The sequence below is a fragment of the Narcine bancroftii genome, chromosome 2 (assembly GCF_036971445.1).
Source record: "Narcine bancroftii isolate sNarBan1 chromosome 2, sNarBan1.hap1, whole genome shotgun sequence".
Classification (NCBI taxonomy): domain Eukaryota; kingdom Metazoa; phylum Chordata; class Chondrichthyes; order Torpediniformes; family Narcinidae; genus Narcine; species Narcine bancroftii.
In genome coordinates, this window is record NC_091470.1 from 171,930,865 (window position 1) to 171,944,047 (window position 13,183).

General features: G+C 42.7%; 1 protein-coding gene across 8 annotated transcripts in view; it reads left to right on the plus strand.

Moving 5' to 3' along the window:
• Nucleotides 1-246: 246 nt before the first annotated feature.
• Nucleotides 247-13,183, plus strand: part of LOC138754606 (alkaline phosphatase-like) — a 114,967-nt gene continuing 102,030 nt past the window's right edge. For 4 of the 8 annotated variants that reach the window (XM_069919099.1, XM_069919100.1, XM_069919103.1 and 1 more), the window contains exon 1: nucleotides 247-621. The gene's annotated coding sequence lies outside the window, so the exon portion shown is untranslated. Of the gene's footprint in view, nucleotides 622-723; nucleotides 775-13,183 lie in introns of all 8 variants that reach the window. The other 4 variants (XM_069919102.1, XM_069919106.1, XM_069919108.1 and 1 more) reach the window with 2 other exon arrangements.

Consider the following 13,183-nt stretch of genomic DNA (forward strand, 5'->3'; position numbering starts at 1 on the left):
CGGAATGAGCTCCCGAGATGCAGCTGGATTTTAATATGCAGGGAAAAGTTGGATATGGACGAGAGAGGGTATGGGCTGGATGCGAGTCAAGGAGGATGAGGCGGGAAAAGGGGTTGGGCATGGACTAGAAGGGCCGAACTGGCCTGTTTCTGCTCTGGAGAGAGAGAGAGAGAAGCGAGCACGTTTCAGGGGCCAGACTTCTTCCCCCCGCCCCACCCCACCCCTCTCGCCCCAGCCGCGACCGATCTCCGTCGTGGGAAGGGCAGCCGGGCGGCGATCACAGCGGCGTTCTCGTCCCGTCTCTGCGCCCAGCCCCAGCGCAGCTCTGGCCGGGAGCCGCCGGCAGCAGGTGGAGCTCCGCCTTGCGAACAGGGCGGCGTGAGGCTGCCAGACCCATGGCAGAGTGGCGGGACCTCCTTCTCCCCCCCAAGGGCAGGGAGAAGTGCCAAAGCTGGACGGGGAGCCCGGGACAATATAAAGGGCAGACCCGAGGAACTCAGCGCGGCGAGCTCCTTCCACTGGCAACCCACCCCCTCCCCTCCAACCGAGGGGCTTCACAAAGGGAAGGACACCCCCTCACTTCAGCAGCCTGAACGGATTTAAAGGGCAACTCTCTCGCAGGTGAGCGCTCGCCAGTCGTTTTAATGCACAACTTTGCTTGCAATTTTTAAAAAATCCCAAACGTGTTTCTTTCCTTGTTGCTTTGCTCTATAATCTCTGCAGTGGTTTCATTGCCTTCGAACTGAACTTTAACAGGTCAGTCAGCAGAGACAGGTAAGAAAAGTCATTTTGATTTAATATTCCACCAGATTGAGTCGATTTGCAACCGGGGAGAGAGGAACGGGGGCAGATTTCGTGCATTCGGGAGCTGGCTGGGATCTACCCGGTTTCCAGTCTTAACCTCCCAGAATTTCTCATCCCTTCCAGCTCCCCAGTTGTTGGGGATGGTCCCCAATTTCCAGCCCGTGCATAGGTTTCCCCACCCCCCCCCCTCCCTCTCCTTGCAGGGAGCGGACAGATCTTCCGTTGGCACAGCCGGACCTGGAGCTGCAGGGTCCCGACCCCACTCTATCATAGTTCGAATGAACAAGGGGTGAGGGGGAGAAAAAGAGACGAGCGGGGAAGAGGAGTGAAAATCAAAAAGAAAAGAGGCCAGAAAACGGTCATCATGGGCAGAGAGGAGCAGTCCAGGTTTCAATTCCAACTACTAGAGGTGGGAAATGTTTCTCTGTCTCACCGACTCTGAGAGTCTCCAGCATTTCCCAATTTTATTATCTGAATTATTGCGGACAGACTCTATCCCCTCCCACTTGCTTCTTCCCTCTGTTTTGTCCACTTCCCTCCCCTCTATCCTCAGCCTCTCCTTCCCTGTCCCCCTCTCCCACTGGATCCCTCTTTCCAACACCCCCCCCCCCCCCCGCAACTGTCTTGGCATCCTTCTCTCTCTCCCTTCCATCCACTATCATCAACTCTCGGCCCCACTCCATTCAGCATCCTTCCTCAACCCTCTTTCCTTGCCCAGCTCTCACCCTCACCTCTTCCCCTCTCTCTAACCTCTATCCCATCGCAGTTTCCACCATCCCTCACCCATTCCATCCCCTTTCCTATCTTTTACACTCTTTGGTCATTCCTTTCCCTTCTTGTCCCCACCTCCTCCCTGCCCCTCTCCCTTTTTAACCTTCTGCCACACACCTCATGATATCCTCCTTTTACCTCCTCCCTGCCCCCTCTCTTTTTATCCTTCCACACACCTCATGATATCCTCCTTCTACCTCCTCCCTTGCCCCCTCTTTTTTAACCTTCTACATCTTCCCTTCTTACCCCTCTATCCCCTTCCAGTTTTCCTTGTGTCCATCCCTCTTTTCCCATCTTCTACTCCTCTCAATGCATTCTGCCCCTTCCCTCCCTTCATTTCCTTCTTTTCTCTCCTCTCTCCTGACCTCTTCTCCCATTCCTCCTCCCACCGTTTCCCCTTCCCTTCCCTGCGCTGGCAGCCTTGATGGATGAGTTAGGAGACCTTCAGTTCTCAAGGCAGCTTCCTTTATCAATGCATGGTAGAAGATACTGGCTAATGATAGAGAAGATTGTCTAGGAGTCAAACCAAGTGTTAAAACCAAAGAAAAGAGAGGGAAAGAAACATGGAATGAAGCAGGAGGTGGGGAAAAAGAAACACTGGCCACCACTATCCACCGATGTAGCTGAACAATTTAAATTTTGCTTCTCTAGGGGAGGGAAGTTGTATTAATAATTAACAGATTATTTAAAGGATAATTACCAGCTTTAACTTCTTCTGTGGTAAGTTTAATGGATTTCAGCACATTTTTCTAATATTGGGAAGTGTAAGGATGTACCTTTCTGTCAGAAGCAGGAGCATAGACTAGCAATTTCTGGAGGTACAAATTCATGCTGTGGATTCCTGGCTAGTTTACACACCGTGTATCCAGTAAAACCTGGCCTCACCTCCAGGAAACAGGCAGGGTCTCCAGTGTAGCAGGGAAAACCTGGAGTCTATGCTTCCTCAGGACGGTGGTAGTCTGACTTGTGCAATGGACCATATTGAAGGTGCTCATGCCAAGTCAAGTCTATCGTCTGATATGACAAGTACAACCCAACGAAACAGCATTCTCAGGTCCTCGGTGCAAAACGCACAGACACATAGTTGTTTTGTGACTATGAGAGCCTCAGATGGTCAGTGTGAGCAGTTCCTTTGGTCGTTCACCATTCTCACTGCCTGTGGGAAGAAGCTGTTCGTCAACCTAGTGGTGCTGGCAGTGATCCTCCTATATCCCTTTCCTGACTGGAGTAGCTGGAAGATGCTGTGTGGGATGGCAGGATATTCTCCCATATCCCTTAAATCCCCTACTGTGGGGAAAAAAAAAATCTATCCAACCTTGTCTTAAATATATTTTCTGAGGTTGCCTCCACTGCTTCAAAGGGCAGGGAATTCCATAGATTCACCATCCTCTGCCTCTCCTGCAGAAAAGGAAACTCAGGGTGAGATGTGCTGACAATAAATCTGAACCCTCTGCGTAAAGCAGTTCCTCCTCATCTCCGAAAGATACTGTGCGCAGGGTGGAAGGGGTCCTCCACACTGCTCCCCCTAAGCTGTGTGGGTGTGCACGCGCACGTTTTCCGACCAAAGCACCAAATTAATCTGCCCACGAAAGGTTAGTCATTAATAATTATACTTGTTGAAACAGTTTCAAGTTTACATTTGCACAAGCATTCAGTGCACGTATACTTTTGTCACAGGAAAAAAACATTTGCACAACAGAATTTATATGCACACACTGATAACTAGAAATTGGAGGGGACATTGGTCCTCCGTGGTTTTCAGACAACAACCCCGGCATGTGTGTCTGTGAGGTTGTTAGAGGAGGTCTACAGTTCGAGGACGTCGAGTGAAATTTTCAAGGAGCAAAGAAGTCATGGCGAGAAAGGTGAACAGAGTAGATTGGAGAATTGTGGCATGAAGAGAGGTAAATTAAGAGAGGGAGAGATGTCAGAACCGAGTGGGTTTGGGGGATGAAAGAGATTAATGACTAATTACAAAACCTTGCAATGGCAAAATTAGAAAAAGGACACAGTGCCAATTACTGCCACTCAGACGGAGGCAAAACACCAGCAAACCATTAAACTATCAACAGCAAAGGATGAATGAATCAGAGAGCAGGGTTACACTGCAGATTTCTCCAACACCATTGGTTCCTTCATTTAAATCGTTTTTGTAAAGAATTAATGTCACTGAAAAGGAGAAAAATTAAAGGGTTATATTGAATAAATCGGGTAGGCACCACTCCAGGAAATCCCCATCCTTCTGAGATCGGAGATGCACTGCAGGATGGAATGCAAAGGTTTACTCAGGACAGAAGCAATGGCAGGAGCCAAGAAAAAAAAATTAGATGAGAAGAGAAGCTTCTGGGTCTTGTCATTGGGCTGCTGGGTAAGAGAAAAGGATATTGTGAAAGGTGGCCAGCACCATGGGACCAGGGTGGGAGAGAATGGCTTGGGCAACATGCCATTGGCTCGGGCTCTGCTGAGTGTCAAGCACACCTGGATTCTCACTGGATGCATGGAGTTCTAGAATCCATGCCAGAGGCTGGTAGCGGGGTGGGGGGGGTTTATATTAACGTGGATGGAGAGGTGGTTAAAGGGAGTCAGGCAATGATGGAATCAATGAGTCATTTTTACTTCAGCAAGCACTGTGTAGTGGGGCACCACAGGGATCAGTGTTGGCACTCAAGCTATTTTCTTTCCAAGGTAATAATGCAAATGAAAATTCAGGATGTAATGTTTTCTAATTGGGAAAATCAGCTTTGAGAATATTTCAAAGGTGTGCAGACAGGCAAGTGAGTGGGTAAAAGGGCAGGAGGTGGGATGTAATGAGAGAATGTGAGGTAATTAATTTTGGTAGGAATAACAGACATTTAGAATATTTTTAAATGGTGAGATTAGTAAGTGGGAAGTGAAGTGAAATGTCTCTTAAAATTAAAGGGATTTGCAAAGCAGGGATCGGGAAGTGTGGCTGCAGTTATACAGGAGGTTCTAGTGGCCCACTCATGGATCAGTTTGTGTAGTTAAGTCTCCTTGGCTAGGAAGGGCACACTGATATTGCGATAATGCTAAATAGGTTCACTGGGCAGATTCTCGCTACGAGGTTCTTCCACGTGGAGAATGAGTGTGATCGATTTATTTTTGGAAAAGGGATGAATATGATCTCACTGCAACGCACATTACAGTAAAAACCTCTGGTATCTGGCACCTCCAGGGGTTGGTAGATGCCGGATAAGCATGTTTTCCAGTTGCTTGAGACTCACTCTTAAAATGCCTAACTAATGCAATATTTGAAAGACTAAATCACTATTCTGTACTTACACTGAACAAAATTGACTTGCATGAATATATAAACCTTAAAGCATTTTACTTTATTTTCAGTCACATTCTTTGAAAACATTTAACCGTCACTGTATCTGCAGGTTCCTCCCCCTCCACGGAGCTGATGATTGACCCAACCCCGTGATTGACCCAACCCCCCCCAAGTTTACAGATGAAGGCTTACTAATATACTTAATAATAGGCTCTTACTAAGCAGGGATAAGGAGACACTTTAAGAGAGTCACTGCCTCAACAGTGAGTGGCATCAACCAGCTCTTCATCCTTGGCAACGCAATTTTATTCAAACAGCCGCTATGAGCAAAGCCCAACCAAAGCCCTCCACTGGCTGAATATTTGCTCCCATCTTCACCAAAGATTTATATGTTACTTTATAGAACATTTACTTTTATAATTTTAAACTTAAAAAAAAAAATTATACTTATTTATTTTAAATTTTTAAAACATTATTTGCTTTTTTGATTTTTTTTTTGCTGGTTGCTTGAATTCTGTTTAACCGAGGTTTTACAGTATTCTGAGATAAGGAATTGATACAAAATCCTGTTTACTTGGAAGAAGAGTTTTGACCTATGTGGAGTAGTCTTAGGGGAAGGAGTGCAGTATTAGGAACTGTTTTAAGAAGTTATTTCTTTACTGATGGTGAATCATTTCTGTTGCCTACTGCAAAGGATCATTGATTTTGATAATATTCAAATTTGAGAAAAGAGGATTTTGGATGCAGAGTAATTACGAGAGGGGAATGCTTGATGGGAAGTGGCTGAGGTAAAGGTTTAGCAACGCTCTGATTTAATGGAGAGGAAGGTTTAGGGAATGGGGGCAACTGACCCCCTTCCATTTCTGTACCACAGCTACTTCTGGGCTGATTCGTCAGCTCTTGGGTTGCCTAAGGAATCTCATGTTTTGATGGCTTATTTAGAAAGTGGCTGACCAGATATTCAACTGACTTTAGCCTGGGTGCAGGTGGATTTTCGGGTGCTGGACAGAATGCAGCCAGGACAGGAGACTTGCATTTTTCCAACCCAGAAAGCGTTTTGGAAGTATGTTTACTGTTCTAATGGAGAAAGCCGAGCGGTCATTTTAACCGCACCATGAGCTTCTGTTTTGCACGTCTTTAAGACGTCAATTTTTGTCAGAGCAGCAGAAATTGGGCTGAGAATTCATAGAACCATAGAATATTATAGTCTGTGCCAAACTACATTATTATTCTGCCTAGTCCTACTGACCAGTACCCAGTCCATAGCTCTCTCATCCATGTACCTGTCTACATTCTTCTTACATGTTAAAATTGAGCCCGCATTCACCACTTGCACATTCCTATCACTCTCTGTGTGAAGAAGTTCTCCCCTCATGCTGCCCCTAAACTTTTTCCCTTTAACCTTTAACCCATGTCCTCCCTTAACCTAGTTGTTTCTCATCTATCTTCAGCGGAAAGAGCCTACCTACATTAACTCTGCATAGCCACCCCCTCGTAATTTTAAATAGCTCTATCAAATCTCCCCTTATTCTTCTACATTCCAGGGAATAAAGTCCTCACCTGTTTAACCTTTCCCTGTAACTCAGTTCCTGAAATCCGGGCAACATCCGAGTAAATCTTCTCTGCACTCTTTCTATCTTATTGATATCTTTCCTGTAGTTCTGTGACCAGACTGTACACAATACTCCAAATCTATCTCTTCATTTTTTAAATTTTCTTCATATTGGGCACAGATTGAGAAGTAGTACAGGCAGATGTTCCAGTGGCTACTGGGAGAGTGAAAGAGAGTCAGATGTTAGAAGAGTTAAATGAAAGGCTCTGCCTTGTTTCTTAAGGCTCCTAAAATGGTACTGGAGTTTAATCATTTTTGGAAACTTTGGCAAACTCCAGCAAGACAACAATTTAGTCATGCCTCATTTCCAAAAATATCTTTTAACCAATGGGCTCCTTCTTGCTAGAGCAACAGGGAGAATTAAAGCAGAAACTGCTGGAAAATGCGATAGGTTGGAGGAGAAACAGAATGAAGAGTTAAGGTTGGAGATTCTTCCTCATCTGCTAGGTGTTTCCATCACTCATAGCTTCTGTTTCCTGAATCTGCATCTTTTTACTAACTGACTTTTTACATGGAAAATAAAACTCCTGGCTTAACGTCAAAGTAAAATCACAGAACATACGAACATAAGAAACAGGAGCAGAGATCTCGGCTGATCTGACGATAGGCTCATCTCCACTGACCTGTCTTTTCCCCCATATCCCTTAATTCCTCTAAAATGTAAAAGTATATCCAACCTTGTCTTAAATATATTTACTGAGGTTGCCTCCATTGCTTCAATGGGCAGCGAATTCCATAGATTCACCACCTTCTGGGAAAAGTAAATCCTCTTCTTCTCCGTCCTAAATTTATTACCTTGAACCTAGTTCTAGTCTCTCCCACCAATGGAAACAACTTATCTACCTTTATATTATCTATGCCTTTCATAATATTTTATGTTTCTGTAAGCTCCCCTCTAATTCTTCTATATTCCAGTGAGTACAGCCCCAGATAACTCAATCTCTCCTCACGTTAACTCCCTTATCTCTGGATCAACATGGTGAACCTCCTCTGCACCATCTGTAAAACCAGTACATCCTTCCTCAAGTAAGGAAACCATAACTGCACACAGTACTCCAGATGTGGTCTCACCAGTACTTTGTACAGTTGTAACATAATTTAGCCTCCCCGCTCCAAAATTCAACCCCTCGAGCAATTAAGGCTAACGTTCAATTTGCCTTCACGATAGCCAACTATTTGTGTGATGCAGAACCCTCTTCATCCATCTAAAGAGCCTCTGTGATGCTGGGTATGTGAGAGAAGGCATGCTACACTCCCTCAGTATTGCACTGAGAGCAACCTCAGTCGAATGTGCTGCCATTTGGTCTGACTGGCACATCCACCATGTGACTTGGCTGAAGTCATCAGCCAAACATATAATTAGACTTAGCTGCAGTCCTGTCAGAGACATTCAGTGTGGTCTTCTCTACATCAGAGAGAATGAATGCAGGCTGGGTGAATACTTTGGTGAAGACTTTCACTCTGTCCACATCCGTGACAGGGATCGTCCAATGGCCAACCATTTCAATTCTGCGCCCCACTCCTGCACTGACATGTCTGCCCATGACTTGGGACTGACTTTAAAAAAATTTTTTATTAATATTTGACGTATAAACATTTGAACAATACTATTATACAATGTGCAACACAATTAAAATAAAATAAAAATTCCCAAATGGGAACACAATTCAAAAATCCAGAACACATTGGAAATAGTCTATCAAAGCATAGCATCAAAAAGAAAACAGCCCAAAGGAGGAGAAAAAGAAAGAGAGAAAAAATGAACATAATGTAGCGGTGGCTACACTGCTAACTGAAGGATTGCACAACCAGACGGGTTGAGTTCAGTGAGCAAAAACTGATTTATTTCAGGCTGCCTGGCTGGTCTTATACTCCCAACCCGGACCTGGCTGAGAACCGCGCTGGGGGCCCCCGATATCACCGGGGTGTCACGTGGGTCACCAAGCACGGGCTTCTTCGCCCGGTGCCAAGGTCAGGAGGAAACCCCCAATGGCGCCATTTTGGCCAGCTGCCCTGCCGTGTGTATGACAAGCAGGGCCAGTTCACCTGCCTAATGGTGTACTACCATAATAAATTCTTTTTAAGAAAGTTATAAAATTTCTTTTTATATTAAAGGTTATAATTCTCTTCTCTTCTATAATAATGTTTTGCAAAAAAAAACACAGAAAAAACCCCTCTATAAATCAAAACACTGACCACGAAGCAAAGGTTAAAAAAAAGTACATGGGAATCAGGTGACACCAACCTGGAACTGGACAGCACAGTATCAAAGCATCTAAACACCCTAATTCCTTAGGTTATGATAATGGTCCATAAATGGGCCCCATGTCTTTTGGAAGTTAATATTTGAATTTTTAATAGCATATCTAATTTTTTTATAGGCAGATAAGACATGATATCACTTAACTATTGTGTATGTGTAGGTGGAGTATTACCTTTCCATTTAATGAAAATTGCACATCTGGCTATCAATGATAAAATTTGGTTTTGATTTGGAGTCAGTAAAATATCATCTTGTTGAAATGATCCCAATAAGGCAATTAAAGGGCAAGGTTCCAGTTTGACCATGAATATCACCGATAAAGTTTAAAAGATGTCTTCCCCAAAATTTTTCTAGACTAGGGCAAGTCCAGAACAATGAAGCATCCAAAATTTTGCCTTTGTCACAGAGAGGATTTATATCTGAATAAAAATGAGACAATTTAACTTTAAATTGCAACAATAGTGTCTGCACAAAAGGAGGTCATATTAATCCGATTACAAATAGGGTCTCAAACCTCATCCGACAAATGATAAATTCACATCCTGTTCCCAATCGTTCTTGATCTTAACTACTGAAGCTATCCTTAAATTCAGCAAATTCATATTGAACCTTTATGAGAAAGCTGTAAATCAAATATTTGCCTCAGGACTTTGCTGAAAGTCAGGGATCTTTGATTAAACAAAATGTTTAACTTGTAAATATCTGAAAAGAAATGAGTGTTTGGGTAAGTAAAAATTTACCACAATTGTTCAAAAGAAGCAAAATTGTTTTGAATAAAAAAGGTCTTTAAAACATTTGCGATCTAATCTATGCCTGTCCTTTAAAACATTATTGAGTAAAGAAGGTTGACACAGATTGTTTGATGTAAAAGGGTTGGCAAAAGAAAAAACTGAAATCCAAAAACTTTCTAAATTGTCCCCAAATTCTCAACTTATAGAAAAGGATTTAAAAAAAAAAAGACCCTAAAATTCTGCTAGCCCATTACTCATTCACCCTCCCTTCCCCATCTCTCTGTTTTTTTCCTCCACCTCTCCACCCCCTTCCCTCTCCTTTCACTGAGCTGCGCGCCTCCCCCTCCCTTATTCACCTATTCCCTCCTGCCTGAGGGACTGTGCTCCTCTCCCTCCCCCTACCCCCACCATTTTGTTCAGACTCCTGTCTACATTTTACTCACACCTTGATGAAGAGCTCAAGCCCGAAAAATTGGTTATGTATCTTTATCTGCTGAGTTTCTCTAGCATTGAGTTTTTACTTCAATCACAGTGTCTGCAGACTTTTGTGTTTTATGCCTTTCAGTTCACATGTTTCTCTATGTTATAGTAGTATCTGCATCTCATAATAGGTGTTAGATTAGGGTTTCATACTCAGTACTGTTACAGGTTATGTTATATTTTACATTACATATAAATGTCTTTAAAAGAGATAGATTGTGGGGGCTTAGTGTAGGTCACTTCACAAACAGTTACTTTCACCACATCTCATTTAAAATGCAAGAGCTTTGCTGAAGCTAGACATTCAGGTACCATGACGTTGTAGAGACAATGGAACTGCTTTGGAAAGAATTTCCAAATTCCAAAGCAGGTGCAAATGGAAAAGTCCGGGTTCAAGTGCTGGTTTTTACAAACAGGGAGATAGGGAGGGAGAGGAGGAGGAGAGTGAGCGAGAGAGAGAGAGATTAGTTTTTTTGAAGCTTCAACATGGGAAGCTGGCAGCTGTTGAAAACTCCATTTTGAAGATGGGTTGTGAGTTCTGAGTTCAGCCTGTTGAAAACCCTTGTAGTCCTTACAATAGGAAATGGCTGGCTAGATTATTTCTCCTGAAATAAGGGAAACAAGAGGAACTCTGTGGTGACCTGGAAGAAAAAGTTATTATTTGGAAAACCATGATAGGGTAAGTTTCTTTGGTAAGACACTAAAGTGACTAATTGGAGGAAATCAGTTTGTATGTGCTCAATGAGCAACACATCTCTCTCTGAAACCAACAAGAACCTTCCTGAGCAGTAACCAATGAGCTTTAAGCCCCAGAGCATGGTGGGAATTCATAAATGTTAAAATGTGTGCACAGTATAATACCGCTGAACTTTGAGGAGTTAGAAGTGAAATTGGACTGTGAGTCAAAGAACTTCCCTAAACATATACACATTACATACATGTGCATTTAGAATAGAAGGGGGTTAAGTTAGGTTAAGTTAATAGTAATAAGTTAAAATTTGATCCTGTAGTTATGCTTAAAGAAAATTAAAAGCAACTTTTGTTTAAGTAACCATTCGTCTTGGTGAATTTCTATTGCTGCTGGATTTTGGGGTCCTCTGGGCTCATAATGGTATGCTTGAAAGCCTCAACACTGTGTCAGATTCTACAATCAATGACCACTGACCATTGACATAGTTTAAGGAACAGAAGAATGTCTGAGCAAAAAATTATTCACCTTCTAGTTTTCAGGTAGCTACATAAATAGCATAATATAGTGGCTGTTCAATCAATTAATGTCTCAATTGACATCAGCACAAAGCAGAAGGGAGCAAATCACCAGAGATGGGAAGTTTTAAAAAATATATTTTAGTTAAGTTTTAAGAAAATCCAGAATATTGGACTCAATTAATATAACAATAATATATTGAATACAAAATTAGAGAAAAATATTCAAAAGGTCTGGAAAAAATATAAAAAGGAAAGAAGAGTCCCTCTTCTCCCAGCATCCCCTCCCCAGATTCGAAAGAACAGGGGACAGACAGCAGGGAAAGAGGGAGATAAAAGGAAAGAAAATAGAAAAGAAAAAGCAAGGTTCGACATCTCAGAGTCACATCATTTTAAAAGTATTAAATTTCTAATAAGGAATATACTAATTGACAAATCTCAAAATAAAGGATACAATCTGGGCATTTAAGTAATCTAAATTAGGTTGCCAAATTTCGATGGACACACTGTATCTATTCTTAAGACTATTAGTAATCTTCTCAAGCGGAATACAACATTGCATGTCCACGTTCTAACGATCAATGTGAAGTAGGAATCAGATTTTTATGTTACCGCTATATATTTCCTGGCTATTGACAACACAATTTTAATAAATTTAGATTTCTGGAGAAGCTAAATGCCAAATTCCCCAGAAGAAACAGCTCTGGGTTTAGAGGGAAGTTCACCCCCACAATTTTGGTCAACACTTCCCCCAATTTTATCCAAAAGGGTCTTAATTTCATGCATAACTAGGTGGAATGTAAAAAGGTTCCAACATCCAAAAGACCTATCAGAAAATTCTGGTTTATTTTTATGTATCTTTTGAGAGGTGTGTTACAGAAAAATCAGTCTATATCGAGAATTAATTAAGGTAGTCATTCTACCTGCACATAGATCTGACCAGCATTGTGTCAGAGATGGGAAGTCCTTCAAATTGTGGATTTCTTCCTGGCATATTGGCTTCCCTTCCTTACTCTGTGTGCATCCACCTCCCCCAACAGGCACTGAAGTAAAAGTGGAAGAAGGTGATATTTCTCTTCATTCTTCAAAGGTTCACCAAACTTTATTCACTTTACTCCTCCCATTCCCAAAGGAATTGCAATACACCGTGTCAATTTTTTTTCATGGGGGTGTGGACTACACTGTCCAATTTCAGCTTTTCCTGGAGCAGCTCTGGACATCCTGTCCAGGTGCAGGAAATTAGGTGCACAGGTCTGGAAACTCTTTAATTGGTGCACCTGATTCAGGTGTGCACTAAATTACGTCCCTATCATTTGTGCCTATAATGACATTAATTGGAGACAAAGGTCCCGTAACCATATCACAATTGATTTCAGCAATGAGCAGCTGAAATATTTATTCACTAAGTGGTCAAACTCCATTACGAGAAGCATCATGTGCCCATGTCTGGACATCCAGGATGGTGACAGAACCTCAGGGGTCAGGAGCCAGGATGTGTACCTCAGCAGAGAGTCTATTTGGTGTAGAATCTACAGAAGAACAACAGTTGTTGGCCTCATCAGGCAACAATGATGAATCATGATACAGGGAAGAGGTGGAAATTCTTATGATATGAAGTGAGCGTAATAACCTGAGTCTCAACATGGACAAGATGGAAGAGATGATCATGGACTTCATGAGGACCAGTGATGACCACCCTCCACTAAACGTTAATAACTCTGTAGTATCGAGAGTGGAGTTAACTAGTGATCTATCGTGGACAATCATCATCTCACTTGTCAGGTGGGCATAACAGCGACTGCATTTCCTGAGAAGACAGAAGTGGGCAAGGCTACCGGCCACCATTATTATATCAACTATCTATAGGACCTCTATAGAGAGCATCTGGAACTGCTAAATCACAATGTGGTACAGATGCTGCATAACAATGGATTGGAGGCCATTCCACAGGACCATTGGAGTGGCAAAGAGGATCACTGGAGACTTCCTCCCTCTATTGACGTGATCTACAGGGATAGTTGGCT